We start from the raw sequence: 18,482 nt of genomic DNA, 5'->3' as shown, positions 1-18,482 counted from the left end.
TACGAGACTGGAATAGAAGGGAGAACCGATAGAGGTACTCAATGTACCCTCCGCCACACACCGTCAGGTGGCTTGCGGAGTATGGATGTAGATGTAGATGTACCCCAGAAGAGTAAAACAATATATTGCTTCGTCCAACGTGTATCTCGCAAAAAGACCATGAAGATAAAATTAGAGGGATTCGAACTCAGGTGGACGCTTACCAACAACGTTCTTCCAGGAAAAGTGGCAAGTGACATTGCTACACAAGGTATAGATGTAGCTGTAGATGATGTTGTGCTACAGCATTTTTAGACACAAACACTACTGATGTGACTTTACCAGCATCGCTCCACACTATTATCAAGACGGGATAAGAAGATCCCTGACAGCTCGAAGAGCTGTTGCCAGCTTTGAACTGCGAAACGCTAACGGCTTCAGGAGAAACGAGTAGCTATCTACAGAGCTCTGATAACACTGAGACCCTGCCATAGACACGTTTACAAATTCGTTATTAATTTACAAAGAATGTGAGTTGTGGAACACAGTACAGTATCATGTAACAGACAGAAAACACTTCATTACATTAGACGAGTTAAATATCCAAAAATGAAATGAACGATGGAGGTGAGATGCAATGACAAGAAATACTGATGGTGGAAACAATGTAGCTGAACTTACCACATAGTGAACTTTTAGTTAAAATCGAAAAATTGAGATACACAGGGACTCGAATCTGGATTTCCTGCTTATCACAAGCAGTCACCTTAACCGTTAGCCATATCTGAAACCGCCTTCAGATCCCACTGGTACATTCATTGACGCTAATGTTTCTGCCTATGATTTCTGATAACTACTAACAAAGAAGATGAAAATGAAGATGAAAATGAAGATGAAACAGGAGAGGATAATGGAATGTAGCCAAATTAAATCGGGTGACGCTGCGGGAATTAGCTTAGGAAACGAGACGCTTAAAGTAGCAAAAGAGTTTTGCTATTTGGGGAGCAAAATACCTGATGATGGTCGAAGTAGAGAAGATATAAAATGTAAACTGGCAATGGCAAGGAAAGTGTTTCTGAAGAAGAGAAATTTGTTAACATCGAGTATAGATTTAAATGTCAGGAACTCGTTTCTGAAAGTATTTGTATGGAGTGTAGCCATGAATGGAAGTGAAACATGGACGACAAATAGTTTAGACAAGAAGAGAATAGAAGCTTTCGAGACGTGGTGCTACTGAAGAATGCTGAAGATTAGATGGGTAGATCACAAAATTAATGAGGAGGTATTGAATAGAATTGGGGAGAAGTGGAGCTTGTGGCACAACTTGACTAGAAGAAGGGATCGGTTGGTAGGACATGTTATGAGACATCGAGGGATCACCAATTTAGTATTGTAGGGCAGCGTGGAGGGTAAAAATCGTGGGGGGAGACCAAGAGATGAATACACTAAACAGATTCAGAAGGATGAAGGTTGCAGTAGGTACTGGGAGATGAAGAAGCTTGCACAGGATAGAGCAGCATGGAGAGCTGCATCAAACCAGTTTCAGGACTGAAGACCACAACAACAACAACTACGATAGCTTATATCAAGAGGTATGAGGGAACAGCGTCACAGCAGATTTAGACGCAGGTGCAGAAACATTCCTTACCCTCACACAACGAATGTGTGTTAGATGACTTTTCACTTCAGTGCATGTAATTCATTTCATACACAGAGTTATGAGCCAGAACATTATGACCACTGCCCGACGCGAGGTCGAATGCCGCCTGGTGGCGTTTTGGCTACGTGAAGCGGTAAAGCAAGTACAAAGCGGAAATGAGACGGAAGGGGAATCTTTCCAAGGATGATACAGGCCGCAATTGGAGAAAATCACTGGCAGAGGCATCATGTTATGGTCGGTGCCTGGGAATGATCACCTTGCAAAAGTCGAAGCTGGTCGGTTGTTTGCATACTACTGTCGTAGCTCGGAGGGCTGCCCGCACTTCAAAGCAGGATAGGCGGCGATCTGTGACAGAGAGTGGTGCAGACACTTTTGGATTTCGGAGAATCCTTTCAGACCGTCCCATAGTGCTCAGAGCCATGTTGAGCCAATCCTTTTAGACCACATTGTTGGGACTCCGCAACAGGCGACACTACATGTTCCCATGTTCATTCAATTCCAGTGGCAACGACATCATCGATGTTGGACCGTGGATCAATGGAAAGACGTCGCCTGGTCGGATGACCATATTTCATGTTAAGGGAACCCATACGATAGTTTAATGGGGGTGGGGGGCAATACATATGGGTATGGAGTATTTTTAATATTTTGGAAGTTGAATGGCGACTCGTTAATAGTCATAACAATGTTCAAGTTCCGACCATGTTAAAAACTTATGTAATGCAGACTTCGAAATCATTTTCTTGAAAGAAAAACTCCTGAGGATACTATATATTTTTTTCCTTCCCCTGAGAGCTGTCGCGAAAGCACACCTCCCCTTACCGCCAGCTACGAGCGCCCTTCTATGCGCCGTCATCCAGACGAATGACTGACTACTCGAAGAATGCGACGTGCCATGGAAACGGGCCATTGAGGGTGGTATTATGCTATGGGCGACGTTCACCTGAGATCCAGTGTAGTAACAGAAGGCACTACGACATCTGGGTCTGTGAGAACATTATTGAGGACCGTCTGCATCCCCTCTTGCTTGATTTCTTTCATTACGGCGGTGGCATCTTCCAGCAGGATAACCACTCGTATCAGTGGGCCAGGATAGTGCTAAAATGATTTGAAGAGAAAATTCGTCCAATCTGATCGCTCTGATACGTATCTGGAACTTTATATTGGGACCTGTGCGTAGAAATTTGGTATACATGCATTCGGGAACCTACCAACGACTTGTCGAATCCTTCCCTCGCATAATCGCCGACATATCGCGTTCCAGAGATGGACCAACATGCTATTAAACAGATGGTTGTAGTGTTGGCAGAAGAGCCAACACCGTGTTGCTAGAGAAGGCTGAAATACACGCGTTTAATCTCACGCAGACTGGCGTGAGGTCTGGAACAGGACGATGTCTTGAGAATTGCAAATAAAGTACGTAAATGATGTAATACTTAACTTTAATCCATAATTGGTGTACATCGCTCTTGACGGTACAGGTTTTATAATAAGCTCAATATCACTGGTAATGGCGCCTTGCTAGGTCGTAGCAAATGACGTAGCTGAAGGCTATGCTAACTATCGTCTCGGCAAATGAGAGCGTATTTGTCAGTGTAGCATTGCTATGAACGTCGGCTGTACAACTGGGGCGAGTGCTAGTAAGTCTCTCTAGACCTGCCGTGTGGTGGCGCTCGGTCTGCAATCACTGACAGTAGCGACACGCGGGTCCGACGTATACTACCGGACCGCGGCCGATTTAAAGGCTACCACCTAGCAAGTGTGGTGTCTGGCGGTGACACCACAATGGTCATACCGTTTTAGTCCCTCAGTGTCTATCCCTTGTGGCAGAGTATGCATCGCCAATCCCCTCCCCTAATTAATATTATTCCCACAAAGAAATCATAGATGAGAACATCAATGACAATGAAAGTCTGAGTCGGATTTGCAGACAGGATTGACAGATATCCTTAGTTCTGTCCATTTCCATCGACACTTCATGCTCAACATACCAGTCCTTGTTGAAAGAAGTTTTTATTCATTAGAACAGTAACTTGAATCTCACTTTTTTTTCACTTTTGTCTTTTAGAAACTTGAAGAAGACGTTCGGTTTGTATGTTGTGCAGAAATAATATGGAACGGTTACGTTCACTGTCTATCAATAAAAGACACGAAGTTTCATTTTCCGTTTCATTGCTGTCTTTCGTCTTTGCAGAAGCGTTCCTCGTTGACGTTTCTATAACGCTGTAACGAAAATAACTTTACTATCTTCCTACCCGTTTTGAGCTACGCATCGTGTTTGATGGTCAGATGGAAAGCGAGCCTAGTGCTCATTTGCACAGATTAAGTATCAGTCAAATTGAAGAGTTGACGAATAATGAAATCAACTATGATTAAACTGAGCCACTCTAAGTTTACCTTCCTGATTAGCATTTGATTAAATTCTGGTTAAAACTTTCATATTAACACCAAATAAAATATTTTAGAAAAGCAGTCAAACAAATCATGTGACTCCAACGGAGCCGGACTAAAAACTTGGAGCGGTTGCACAAGTAACGTTAGGAACGCATTTTAGAAACTAGTTAAAATTTATTCAAGAATAAAACACATATAACTTCGACTTCGAACAATAATGATCGCTAAAGGAATGCTTGATACTCTTTGTGTAACACAGTAGCTATTTCAAATAACTAATATCTAAACACGTGGGAAGAGTCTCTGTTTGCGTAGAGGAAGGATTCGTCTCATCTACGCGCACATGCACATTCATCCCAACAACATTCACACAAAAGAAGAGAACACAGGGACAGATTCATACAGCAGATGGAAAACAGAATGGGTTTTACTGATCAACCACATGGTCGGTAACCCGAGTAGAAATTCTCCATCTCGGGGGTGCGAAGAGTACGGAAATATTTAGGATGAAAGCAGATTTTCACACGATTCGTAATTCAAGGTAAACAACAAGCTTGAAAGAATAATAATGTTTCAGTTGAAAGTTCTCTGCGTGGTGGAAGGGCACGTGGTCTACTTTAGATACCAGCACCAATTAACACCGAACTCACGAATGTTATTCGAATAAAGTAAAATTATACACGCAAAAAAGGTTAGAAAAAAAGTCACAGAGAGTGAAATTGAGATTTTCAGATCTCAAGGATCCAGTGTACCACATGGGAATCACGTGGTAAACATTACCAATTCACATGCTACAAGAAACTCGAACCTCGCGAACTGAATTTAAAACTGAAACATGGAAAAAGAATTCTAATACAACAAATAGAAAACACACAACGCGTCCACGTATAAAAGACTCATACTAACTCAAACGAGATATAGGCTGGACAAGGAACTCCCTCATCGCTAAGTGGCGGTAGTACAAAGAAACTCGTTATATAACTGAAATATTAATGACCTATGTCGCGCCGGCCGGAGTGGCCGTGCGGTTCTAGGCGCTACAGTCTGGAGCCGGGCGACCGCTACGGTCGCAGGTTCGAATCCTGCCTCGGGCATGGATGTGTGTGATGTCCTTAGGTTAGTTAGGTTTAAGTAGTTGTAAGTTCTAGTCGACTGATGACATCAGAAGTTAAGTCGCATAGTGCTCAGAGCCATTTGAACCATTTTTGAACCTATGTCGCACTCCCTAACTGAAATAGATACTTCTGTAGAATTTACAGTGCTTATTCTTCCAAAAACTTATTAGTATCTCAACTCAATCAATTCCAATCACGTAACTTACATAACTGAAGATGACCAGAACAGACAGACTCACCTTCCGGAGACCCAGTGAACAGTTCCGTTCCACAGCAGCAGACAGAGGTCCACAAAAGCAGCGGTAATAGGCAGAGGAAGTACGTTCCGGCTACCTGTACCAATCTATACAGTGGCTGCTGACTGGTGTCCCCTAATTTCTCTTTGGCCCAAGAGAACACCATTTAAGTTCTACACAAAAGTTGGTTAACCCAGCTCCACCATTCAAAAAACTCGTTTTCGTGAACCAAAGTATATGGAAGCATCATACTCTCTCTAGCAGACGAGATAAGGAGGAGGAACAGGAATTGAGAAATATAGTTGGGATAAAAAGTATGGCATGAATAGGAAATAAACATGATTGGAGCAATACATATATACCTGTGTGTGTGTGTGAATCGTAAAATGTTAGTTCAGAATGTAATGAAACACTTAGTTGTTCATCCTTCTCTCCAGAACCGAAAGCACAGATGCACCTACAGACATAGGTGCTACAAAGTATAGACAGGCTGAATGCAGATCAGTAGAGCCAACGGAACGGCTCGCATTGAGACGTTTCACCGTAACATCGAGTTTATTTGAAATATTTATATTTTTGGTAAAATATCTATTATGCTTCTTCTACAGATGCACACAATCTTAGTTTCACCAGCGATTTACTGTTCGGAAGAGATTGTGTGTGATAAAAGCGAACTGTGTTTCACGTGAGTGACGTTCTGTTGGAGATTCCTTATAAGGGACTGCTTTTGCTCAAGAAAGTCCGTAATATGGGCCCTTAGAATACATCTTAGGTTCGCAAAACAGACAGGACTATTCGTGGATAAAATTGTTTCCTGTGTAGACTTAGTCTCTGCTCACGGCACATAGTGTATTAATGATACGAAAATTCACGGCTAGCTTGAGGTGCAGACTTCCATGGTTCCACTTAAACGCATCCCAGAATATTCTCACGTCTTCCTCGGTTGTCGGAATATGGTAATTAAGTGGCTCTATGGCCGCACAAAACACCTGTATTGTAGTACAGTAGAGTTCACGACTGAAACTTGATAATATCATTCACTAACGAAATATAGTTTCCTTATTGTTATACCTGCGATTTATCTTGTTAATTTATTTCATAGTTTACAAATCAAATTATTGGTTTCTTGAGGTGAAGGTTTTAAAAGAATCTGCTGGAAAGTTCTCCCGCATCTGTCGTGAGTAAAAGAAAGCTACCACAGGATTTGCGTGCACTGAGAGCAGAGACGTGACAATAGCGGGAGGCACAAAAACCTGTAGCATCAGACGTTTCAACACGCCCCACAGAGACAGACAGATAACTGTTGCGGCGAATGTAGGTCCCAGCACGAAAACAAAGACGCAGAAACAGCGACAAGTGTACTGGCAGAGGTTTTGATACACAGAGACAGGGATGGAATGTGCTACAGAAAACCTCTATGCACTGTTATTTCAGCACTGGAAGAAATGCAGGTGCTTAGCAGGCGCTCACCGCGAATCCTGCACCCGCGGTTTTAGTCGAAGAATTCTGCACGCTTTTGTTTTTCCTATATCTAGTGCCCACGTGTACACGGTACTCTGGAGTCATTTGTCATTTGCGGCTTTCCTTCCACCCCGCCTAAAAAAAAAAGGAAAAAAAAGAAATCTTACGCGTTAAAAAATAGGTCAGGAATCGTTATTGTCTCTGAATCAGAACAGCACCCGAAACTTTATTAACATGAGTAGAGCACATGAGAGGCAGGTGCATTGCTCATGACTAGCAGTTAACCCCCTCCATGTCGTACACTCTTATAACGAGATGTTTTCTTCTACTGTTAGAATTTGAATGGGACTTCAACGAAATTATAAAGAACAGGGAGAGAATTTGGCACGTTCTGAGACTCAATTTCACCATTTAGAAGCAAACAGCTTAGAAACGGTTGGATTTCAATCTGACTGCCATTTTGAGGAACGTGACAACCGCTGTTAGAGTTCGCATAATCTAAAAGTGGAATGTAGGATCTGCGGATTACTTTACGTTTACAGATGAGTGAGCCATTCCATGCCAGATTTCCGTAGTGATTTGGTACATCTCCTGCAGTGAGGGTTCAGATGTCGTACATTTACAAGCATTAGACTCAGTAGTATGACGAGTCCTGGAGAACTTGTCCAAAAACAAATTTGCGACACAATACAGTAAAGATTCAGTTTCAGATGTAAAAATCATATACCCACCATGCCAACTTGGTATCTCTGGAGATGGTTTATTGTACGAATAAATTTGGTAGTTCTTTATCAATAAAGAATACCGATATACAGTTGTGTTAAAGTTACATAAAGACATTCGAAATATTACAATTAATTAAATTATCTCGATCGTTGTATCTTCTGCGGGGATATTGAAATTATTAAAATTATCGGTGCCACTGGATCTTCTCGATACACAAATCTTCTTGAAAACAAATTCTCCTCACTTAAAGGCAGCTAGTACCCATTACATCAAACGGAATTACTGTCAAAGTAATTCTGGACGTCTTTCTGATTATTCTACGATATTAGTTTTTCGTAGACAACAGCATCGGAAGCTAACAATCACGCTGCTATTGATTCTGTGAGATAAATCATGTGGGCATTGGTATTATTACACTTCACTGAGGTACACCTGATGCTACTTTCGTTTCTGATGAAAATTTTGCATGCATTGTAATGTATTGCGCTCTGCTAGTAAAAACGCCATCGTTGCAATCTGGAGAAATTCCTTACAACTGCACGTTGATTATTACACTACTGTGAGGTACAGTGTCGTGCGCCATTCGCATATTTAGGAAGACTGAGTCTACCTATTCACTTGTGTCTAGTGTGTGCAGAATATCCACACACGAGTGGCTCTTCCTAAACCCACGAAGAACCTTGGAAGGAACCTTCTATTCCTTCAGGGACGCCAAAACATTCGCACTTATAATTGGCTTTGTAACGGGCATCGCTGATATTCATCTGCAACTAGCTGAAAAGCTCGGCATTGCCCGGGTATTCATTTCGCCAACAGAAAGAAAAAAGAGTTGTGTTTGCATTGTACTGTCAAAAAAGACTAATTTCCATATATCTGTGAAAACACCTTTGAAGCTATGAAACAATCATACAAAGAAATACGCGTAATTTACGTGCTTACTACGCGGTTTTGTAAACGTTTCTGTCGACGCCTCTTCATAGCTCCATAGATGCGTATTATTTACGCCTACCGCCGTTTGCCTTTTCACAGTTGAAAGCTGTCAAAAACCGTTACTGGGTGTCAGGGATTTCTTAATTCTAACTCACCTGCAGAAGTGCCTTAGTAGTAACGAATAAATATATTACAACTTCATGCATGATGCGGTAGTTTTACACGCATCTTAGGTCTTTCTCCTGATGTCTTTCTAATGCAATGATATAATTTTGTAGGCACATTCAGCGGCTGTCTGTAGAATGTGTTGCGAATAGAGTTTAGTAGCAAAGATGTACCACATTCAAACGTGATGCGAGATGCGACCGTTTTACACTCATCTCAGTGTTTGTGATATATTTCCTGAACTATGTAGGGTATCATGATCTCAATGTCGACAAGTGGAATGTGCTGCGAATACACAGAAAGAAAGATCCTTTACCATTTAGCTACAATATAGCAGGTCAGCAACTGGAAGCAGTTAATTCCATAAATTATCTGGGAGTAGGCATTAGGAGTGATTCAAAATGGAATGATCATATGAAGTTGATCGTCGGTAAAGCAGATGGCAGACTGAGACTCATTGGAAGAATCCTAAGGAAACGCAATCCGAAAACAAAGGAAATAGGTTACAGTACATTTGTTCGCCCAATGCTTGAATATTGCTCACCAGTGTGGGATCTGTACCAGATAGGGTTGATAGAAGAGATAGAGAAGATCCAACGGAGAGCAGCGCGCTTCGTCACAGGATCATTTAATAATCGCGAAAGCGTTACGGAGATGATTGATAAACACCAGTGGAAGACTTTGCAGGAGAGACGCTCAGTAGCTCGGTACGGGCTTTTGTTGAAATTTCGAGAACATACCTTCACCGAGGAGTCAAGCAGTATATTGCTCCCTCCTACGTATATCTTGCGAAGAGACCATGAGGATAAAATCAGAGAGATTAGAGCCCACACAGAGGCATACTGCCAATCTTTCTTTCCACGAACAATACGGGACTGGAATAGGGAGAACCGATAGAGGTACGCAAAGTACCCTCCGCCACGTGCCGTCAGGTGGCTTGCGGAGTATGGATGCAGATGTAGATGTAGATGTAGATAATTTTGTAGGCGCATTTAGGAGCGTATTTTGATACTAGGTGCAAAATTTATTGTGAAAAGTTTGAATTGCAAGATGCGGCAGGTTTTCACGCATCTCATTGTTTATGACGTCGTATCTACAGAACTGCCATAGGTAGCTGTTCCTACCCCAACAGCGATTTATAACTGACGTATGGGATATGTGTACGAAGTGTAGTTGAAATCGGTCCTGTGGTTTAAGAGGAAATGTGGAGCATACCCGCACCGACACATACATGTGTATGGATTTTGTGGATCCTGAATTTTACATTTCTTGTCAACCGGACTAACCAACACTCTTTTTCAGTCACACGAAGCTTTCCTCGCAAAATAGTGGTAGTAAAGGGGCTAATTCGAGAACTTATTCGATGAAAAATGTAATAAGTATTTTGTCTTGATTTCTTTCAGTAATCTTACTTATTTTGTAGTAGCTAAGTTTGCTTTTCCAAAGTATCTCCTTGATGGATGGGTACGAAGAACATTGGAATGGTTGATCTTCACTCGTGTATGTATTCTAAACGACGTCCTGTAATCAGTGGCTCCTGGTAGCAGCAGGGCTCCGAAAACAATGCGCTGTCGTCCCTTGATGGGTCGTTCTGCGGCAGACTTGTTAATCTGGGCCTTAGTACAAGTAGTCTCCAATCAATATTTGACACAAAATCTGAAGACATTTTCGTACGGCACGCTTCAGAAGTCGGCAGTTCTTGTTAGTCAGCTTCCGAGGACCATCAGAACGATGAACGGATTCACTGTACCCTGATGGTATAAAGTGTGCTAGCAATCGTGTAGCCGGTGATTTTAGTCTTGTAGTATATAGCCGTAAAACCAAATACCTCGTCCCCTTTAAAAATCACTGATAACTGGACTCAACTATAAAGCCCAAAGGTATTGCGGAAAATCGATACAGCGCAGCGTTCCGGCAGAATATATTTTCAAACAGAACTGCGCGCACAAAACAGAAATGAGCCACAGAGAGACAAAACAGTACTCCGTCAGACAATAGCGCGCTTCTGGCGACTCGACATCAGAAGAAGCCAGCCACAGATGGAGTGAAGCTGAAAATGGAGGCTACCAGCCATGGCTGCAGAACAAATTAATCTATAGCGATTGAATGAATCGTATCATATCGGTACTGTACCTATATATTTGCAGAGAGCTTTCGACATTGTAACACACTGTAGACTCACAACAAAGGTGCGAGCACACATAATAGATTCTCAAATATCTGATTGACTTGCTTTGTGACAGAACCGGACATGTTGTCTTGGACGGTGAGTATTCATCAGACGCAAAGTACCGTCAGGAGAATCCAAGAGAATTATGTTAGAACCGCTCCAGTTTCTTTTTATATTTTTAATTTTTTTACTAACATTTTCCCAGTGCCGTAAAGCTTCATGTTGATCGCTCCAGTTCTCCATATACGTTAACGATCTCTTGAGGATGGGCAGCAGTCTGAGTCTCTTTGCTGACTGGGCTGATATGCACGGGACAGTGTCTTAATTGACTATAGGGAGTTTAAGTATATCTCTGAGAGAATTTCTATTTGGTAAAAAGCATAACAAATTGCTTTAAACGTGAATTTCTGTTAGTTAATGCGGATGTGTATGATAAATACTTTTGTAGTATTCGGCATTCTTTCAGAGTTGTTGAGATTCTTGGAAAGCCAATCTCGAAAAAACTATTACACTGGCGTACAAGATATATGAGACGCAGGAAATGACTTCGAGAAGAACGCAATAATTTTAGTTACAAAGAAGGCATGGGCTAACAGATGTGAATACTATCGAACCATCAATTCAGCTCATGATTGCAAAATATTGACACGAATTACAATTTACAAAAGAATTTACAAAAGAAAAGCGCTAGAAGCCGACCTCGGGGGAGATTGGGTGGGTTCCGGAGAAAGGCATAAAGACAAGGACAATACTGGCTATGTCTTTTCTTAGAAGATAGCCTGAAGAAAAGCAAACCTACGTTTGTGGCATTTGTAGATTTACACAGAGCTTTTGACAGTGTTGACTGAATTACACTATTTGAAATCTTGAAGGTAACAGGGATAAAGAACAGAGAGCGACAGTTTGTTTACTACCTGTACAGAAACCAGTCTGCAGTTATAAAGCGTCAAAGAATATGAAAGGGAAACAATAGTTGAGACGAGAGTGAGACACGGTTGTGGCATGTTATTCTATCCCTGCATTGAGCATGCAGTAATGAAAACCAAGGAGACATTAGGAAAAGCAGTTATAGTTCAGAGACAAGAAATGGAAACATTGAGGCTTCCGAATGACGTTATAATTCCCTGAGGGACAGCAAAGGACTCGGAAGAGCAGCTGAACGGAATGTGTAGTGTCTTGAAAATATGAAGGCCTATAAAAGGAAAAAAGGGATCGTGGAACGTAGTCGAATTAAATTATCAACGCTCACGGACTAATAAAAGTCGAAAATGAGTTTTGTTATTTGGGAAGCAAAATAACTGATCATGGCCGAAGTAGGGAAGATATAAAAGGCAGAGTAGCAATAAAAGGAAACGTATTTCCGAGAAAGAGGAATTTGTTTACATCTAATATATATTTAAGTGTTAGGAAGTCTTTAATGAAGGTATTTGTCTGGAGTGTAGACCTCGTCGGAAATGAAACGCGAACGATAAGCGATTGAGACAAGAAGAGAATAGAACCTTTTGAAAGGTGATGCTGCAGAAGAAGGTTGAAGATTAGATGGGCAGATCCTGCAACCAATGAGGTACTGAACAGAACTGAGGAGAAATGAAACTTTAAACATTTTTATTGGCTGAGATCCAGCAACCGTAAGTTATTTAGTTACAGGATGTATGTATAGCCACCTCGGTTGCACAAAATTATTGTCAAATTGACCATGGTTTCGACTGCACTAAGGCAGTCTTCACGAGAATAAAAATTACGTAGGATTACATGTAATCACACTATGTGTGAAAAACGACTGAGCAAACCATGGTTAGTTTGACAATAATTCTGTGCAACCGAGGTGGCTATACTTACTTCCTGTAACTGAGGAAAAAATAAATTTTTGGCTCAACTTGAGCAAAAGAAGGGATCAGATGATAGGACACGTCCTGAGGCATCAAGGAATTATCTCTATGGTAATAGAGGGAAGTATAATTGGTGAAAACTGTAGAGGAGAACATGAATACAGTAAGAAGGTCAAATGGGTGTAGGGTCTTTGAATTATTCAGAGATGAAGAAGATTGCACTGAATAGAGTAGCGGGAAGAGCTTCGAAGTGTCGACGACAACAAGAACAACAGTCAAATACGGGTATCTGACGTTGAGTAAATATGTAACTAAAAGACATGAAATGGAACGATCGCATAAGGTAAGATGTACGGAAAGTGAATGCCCGATTACGGGTTACTGCGAAATTTTTGAAAAGTGTAGCACACCTATGAAGAAGTTCACGTACAGAAATGTTATGCGACCTATTGTTGAGTAATGCTCGAATCATTGGAATTAGCACCAGGTAGGATTAAAGGAAGGCATTGAAGTAATTTAGAAGGGTCCTGCTTGACTGTTTTTATCGGTTTGTTCCATCAGTATTAGTGTGGTACGGAATGCTTCATGAGCACATATAGAAATGAGCTGGGAAAGGAATTAGGAAGGAGACGATCTTTCCGCGGGCTGTTAGAGAAGAAACTTAGAGAACAGCCAGCATTTTGTGACAGACTGCAGAACGATTCCACTGCCCTCATCGTTCTTATTGTGTGAGGACCGTTAGAGGTTAATCCCCATACAAAGTTATAACGATAATCGGTGCTCCCTTGCTCCATTTGCGAATGGAGTAGGAAAAGGAATGACTAGCAACTGCACAACGTGCCCTCAGCCAAGCACTGTACCGCAGAGTATACATCCTATCTGATCAAAGGTATTTGGACTCTGTCACTGGACATTAGTACAGGGTGTGTGCACCCTTCGGCTTTCTGACAGCTCTAACTCTGCTGGGGAACTTTCGGTAAGGTATCTAAATGTCCACGAAGAAACTACAGTCCATTCTCCCTCAAGAACCAGAGAGGGTAGTGAAGTTGGACGTGATATTGGGAGCGCAGTTGACCCTCTAGCTCATCCCATAGGAGCGCCTTTGGGTTCAGCTCTGAACTCAGGACAGGACAGTCCATTCCAGGAATTTTGTCCATAAAGCATTAACATGCTACTTTATGACAGGGTACATTGTCCTGCTGAAACAATCATCATCTCCAAACTGTTGCTCTATTGAACATAGTACACAATGCAGTAAAATTTGTACAAATCCTTCCACATTCAATTTTTTTCTTGAGCAAAATGAGGGGTCCACACCCCAACCACGAAAAATACCCCCATAACGTACTAGAACCCCTTCCATTCATCACTGTTGGCACTACACATGATGGCAAGCAACGTTGTCCAGGCATTCGTCAAACCAAAATCCTCCCGTCGAATTGCTACAGAGAATAGCACGATTTATCACTCCAGTCAGACGCTTCCAACCATCCACTGTCCAGCTGCGTCGCTCTTTCCACCACCTCAAGTGTCGCTTAGCATTTAGAAATTCGAGGGTTTGGAGGAGCTACACAACAGTTGCGCCCCATTCTTTTCAATTCCCTACGCATTATCATTGTGCCAGCCGGACCGCTTGTATTACTTTACATTCATGAGTGATTTCTTCAGCTGATTTCATGCGATTATTTACAACCACCCTCCGCAATGCTCGACGGTCTCGGTCAGTCGATACATGAGGGGTGCCTGGCCTTGCTTTTGCCGCGATTTTTGATTCTCGTTTCCACTTCTCAGTCACATCAACAATAGTCGATGTGTGCAGCTTTAGAAGGGGTTTGAATGTCGCAGATGGATTTGCTACTCAGGTGAAATCCAATGACTCGTCCATTTTCTACTGACCGATCCATTCAACTGTTTATGCTTCTCTACTGACAACACAGTACACCACGGCTCTTTTTATACTGGCGTATCAACCTCTCGTGTTAGCTGGTCGTCAATTTCACAATTCATAGGGGGAGGGCGGGATATTTTGATCAGATAGTGTTCGTAGAAGCAGATGTACATATACTAGTGTAACAGGCGTTCGCAGGGAGTTTAGACTGATCATGCAATCATCAGCAAAAAGCACTGTTGGTAACCTGTCCTACCTTCATACAGCATGAACTGAAAAATAAAGAGGAGGAACATACCATTAAAACCTCATGGCAATGAGTACCTCTTAAAATGTAGTACTAGTTGAGACAGAGGCAAACGTCCAGCCACTAGAGGTCTCAAAGGCGCACCGAGTTACATGACTAGGTATTGCACCATTATGTCAAATCAGGCAAGTGGTGATCTAAATTGAGTATCGACTATTAGACAGAAAATTGCCAAGAAACATCTAGAGTAGTTTTTAATAAATAGTGCATTGCGTTAGTTGGCGGAACAAGATATGCTAAAGCTAAGACTGTAAACATCTCCCCACTAGCGCAGTCTGTGAAAGCTAAAAGTGGATTGTTATGGTTGTAAACGCTAATACGAGGATCGTATAAAACAAAAGTGCCAAGGTTGCAATGTAAACGATGTAATGAGTAGTCACCACTGCAGTACACTCATGTTTTGTCATACATTCACAAAAAGAAAACATTTTCAACTTATCTAAGAACTATAGTAATAATGCACAAAATTGGATTCAGAAAATATACTTGTTTCGTGATAGAGTTTTTGACCAGAACAAAATTAAACGTAGTGATGAACAGATACTGTTAGACAAAGGTCTCCAGTAGATCTCTTCTTTAATAGAAAGAGAAAAGCAGAAACAAAAGTTGCAACCAATGAATAGATAAATTTAACGAAAACAACAGACAATGTTAAAACGGTGGTACCAGCACAAAAAGACACTAGAATGATAATAAATAATGAAATGCATTTTTTAAATAATCTAAATAAAAAATAGAGAGAGAGAAAGCTACTGTCACTAAAGCTCCATAGGAAAAAGGAAAATGTTTAATTGAAAACGGCATTACTGAAGTTAGTAAAGTTTCCAACACTAACATAAGTAAAACTTTTTACGTAGGGAATATGGAACAGCTACTACTGTCGTAATGAACAATCGGATTCTAGAATTGAAATCTCAAATTAGAATCCACAAGTAAGAAAAATATATTTGCCCTATAATGAATGACAATCATTAACAATCATATGAAGAAGAAGGTAAAAGTTGCGTATGCATTTCGACCATCTTTTAGTATAAAAAGTTGTTATGAGTTTGCTAAACCAATTGCGAACATATACATTCCAGATGCTACCTGCCAGAGTTTTTAGACAGCTCTAAATTTTATACAAATGTGTCACTCACAAAAACATTTTCGGTAACAAGAAGAATTTTGTTAACACAGAAAAAGATTTTTTATGTTGTGTGACGTTGCTTCCGTATTATTATTATGTACTATTGGTATAATATTCTTAAGTAACTAACTAAAAGGGCCGGCCGCGGTGGTCTAGCGGTTCTAGGCGCTCAGTCCGGAACCGCGCGACTGCTACGGTCGCAGGTTCGAATCCTGCCTCGGGCATGGATATTTGTGATGTCCTTAGGTTGGTTAGGTTTAAGTAGTTCTAAGTTCTAGGGGACTGATGACCACAGCTGTTAAGTCCCATAGTCCTCAGAGCCATTTGAACCATTTTTTAACTAAAAGGTCGTTTGTGCCATACATGTTTGGCTCCATTTTGTTTACTCTTCTGGTTATACCAGGTCAATGGTTGTGTCCGGATATGCTGCCATCTAGGCAAACGGCTGCTCAAAACATGCACCGCGCCACTGATGCAAGCCAGTGGAAGTAGCGTTATGCTTCGGCGGACGTTCATCTGGGACCTGTGGTAGCAGTCGAAGGTATCACTACAATTGAGAACTATGTGACCATTATTGTGGCTATCACTATCCCTTCATTCTTGATGTCTTCCCCGATGACCATGGCATGTCCCTGCAGGATAACTGCCACAATAGTTCTACAGTGATGGGAGCATGATAGTGGACTCCTTCGTCGACTTGTCACCCAAATTCGCCACGACGCCAGGAATAATACCTCTATGCCTCCCCAACACATTGCAAGAATGGGATCTTTCCCACGGTCGCCGCAAGAATGGAACTTCTCGCAAGGTCGACGCCATATTCCCCGATGTTGGTCGTCCGTGGTAGTAAACAACCGTGGTTCATCACCCAAGACAATGGGATGCTTTTCACCGGCAACCCATGTTTCCCAGACACGATACCACTCCAAACGCAGCCGTTGTGGTGTTAACGGCACCCTACTCATGAGATGGTTGCTGCTAGTCTGCGACCAATGATGCCAGACGACATAGAATATTGCACGCAGTCCATTACTTGTTCTCAGGTGGCAGTCGCACATGTGCAATGGTTACGATGTGCTTGGTTCACAATACGGTGATCCTTACCTGAGGTGGTGAGACGTGGTCGACTGGAACCTTGACGACGAGTATGCCTGTCATCGCGATCTCGTATTTCCCAACATGTAGCTACTGTCACATCCGAATGGTCAACAAATCTGGATAATGCACGATTCGACTAGCCGGCTAAATGGACACCCACATCGGCTGCTGATAACGCAGTCTCAAACTAGTGTCCGTGTATTCTACAGTGATCAATCAAAATAGGACGGTGTTCACGCACCTTATATACTCAACCAGGCCCGGCAACAACAGTAAATACGAACTACACTAATACACTCTGATGGCCATCCTATACGTCACAGAGAATTCAAACTCTAATCATTTATATATCCGACGATAATAATAAATAATGAGCGTATGGCATTGGTGGCCGGGAGACCCCAAGCGGGGCGGTTCAAAATGGTTCAAATGGCTCTGAGCACTATGGGACTTAACTTCTGAGGACATCAGTCCCCTAGAACTTAGAACTACTTAAACCTGACTAACCTAAGGACATCACACACATCCATGCCCGAGGCAGGATTCGAACCTGCGACCGTAGCGGTCGCGCGGTTCCAGACTGTAGCGCCTAGAACCGCTCGGCCACTCCGGCCGGCCGGGGCGGTTCGGCCACCGCTCCACAGATAAAATCCCCGACCCAGCCGGGAATCGAACCCGGAACCCTGTACGCGGGAAGCGAGAACGCTACCGCAAGACCACGAGCCGCGGACTATCCGACGATAGTATGTACGTTTAAGACGTTTGATCGACATAAGACAAATTGGAAGGAACACATAGGAAATATTGTGGAGAAGGCGAACCAAAGACTGCGTTTTATTGGCAGGACACTTAGTAAATGTAAAAGATATACTAAATAGATTGCCTACAGTAGTTTGTCCGTCCACTTTTTGAGTACTGCTGCGCGGTGTGGGTTCCTTACCAGATAGGATTAACGGAGTACATCGAGAAAGTTAAAAGAAGGGCAGCACGTTTTGCATTAGAGAGAAACGGGGGATAGAGCGTAGCGGAGATGATACAGCATTTGAAGTGGAAATAATTAAAGCAAAGGCATTTTTCGTTGCGGTGGGACCTTCTCACGACCTTTCAGTTACAAACTTCCTTCTCCGAATGCGAACATATTTAGTTGCTTCCGGCCTACATAGGGAGAAACTATCATTATCATAAAATAAAGGAAATCAGAGACTGAACGGAAAGATACAGATGTTCTGTTTTTCTGCGAGCTGTTATACAGTGGAATAATAACGAATTCGTGTGAAGCTGGTTCGATAAACCCTCTGCCACGCACTTAAGTGTTATTTTCAGAGTAACCATGTAGGTACAGATGTAAATGTACTTGTCTTCTGTGTGTTTCACTTTTTATGTCAGACGTTTATT

The 18,482-nt window shown here is 42.0% G+C and overlaps 1 protein-coding gene across 1 annotated transcript in view; it reads left to right on the top strand.

Moving 5' to 3' along the window:
- The window catches only part of LOC126262567 (uncharacterized), a 392,135-nt gene that overhangs the window by 303,931 nt on the left and 69,722 nt on the right, over window positions 1–18,482 (top strand). The gene's annotated exons all lie outside the window — the stretch shown is intronic.

The sequence above is a fragment of the Schistocerca nitens genome, chromosome 1, assembly GCF_023898315.1.
Source record: "Schistocerca nitens isolate TAMUIC-IGC-003100 chromosome 1, iqSchNite1.1, whole genome shotgun sequence".
NCBI classification, from domain to species: domain Eukaryota; kingdom Metazoa; phylum Arthropoda; class Insecta; order Orthoptera; family Acrididae; genus Schistocerca; species Schistocerca nitens.
The sequence above is the reverse complement of the archived record's forward strand: the minus strand, read 5'-3'. Positions and strand labels throughout refer to the sequence as shown.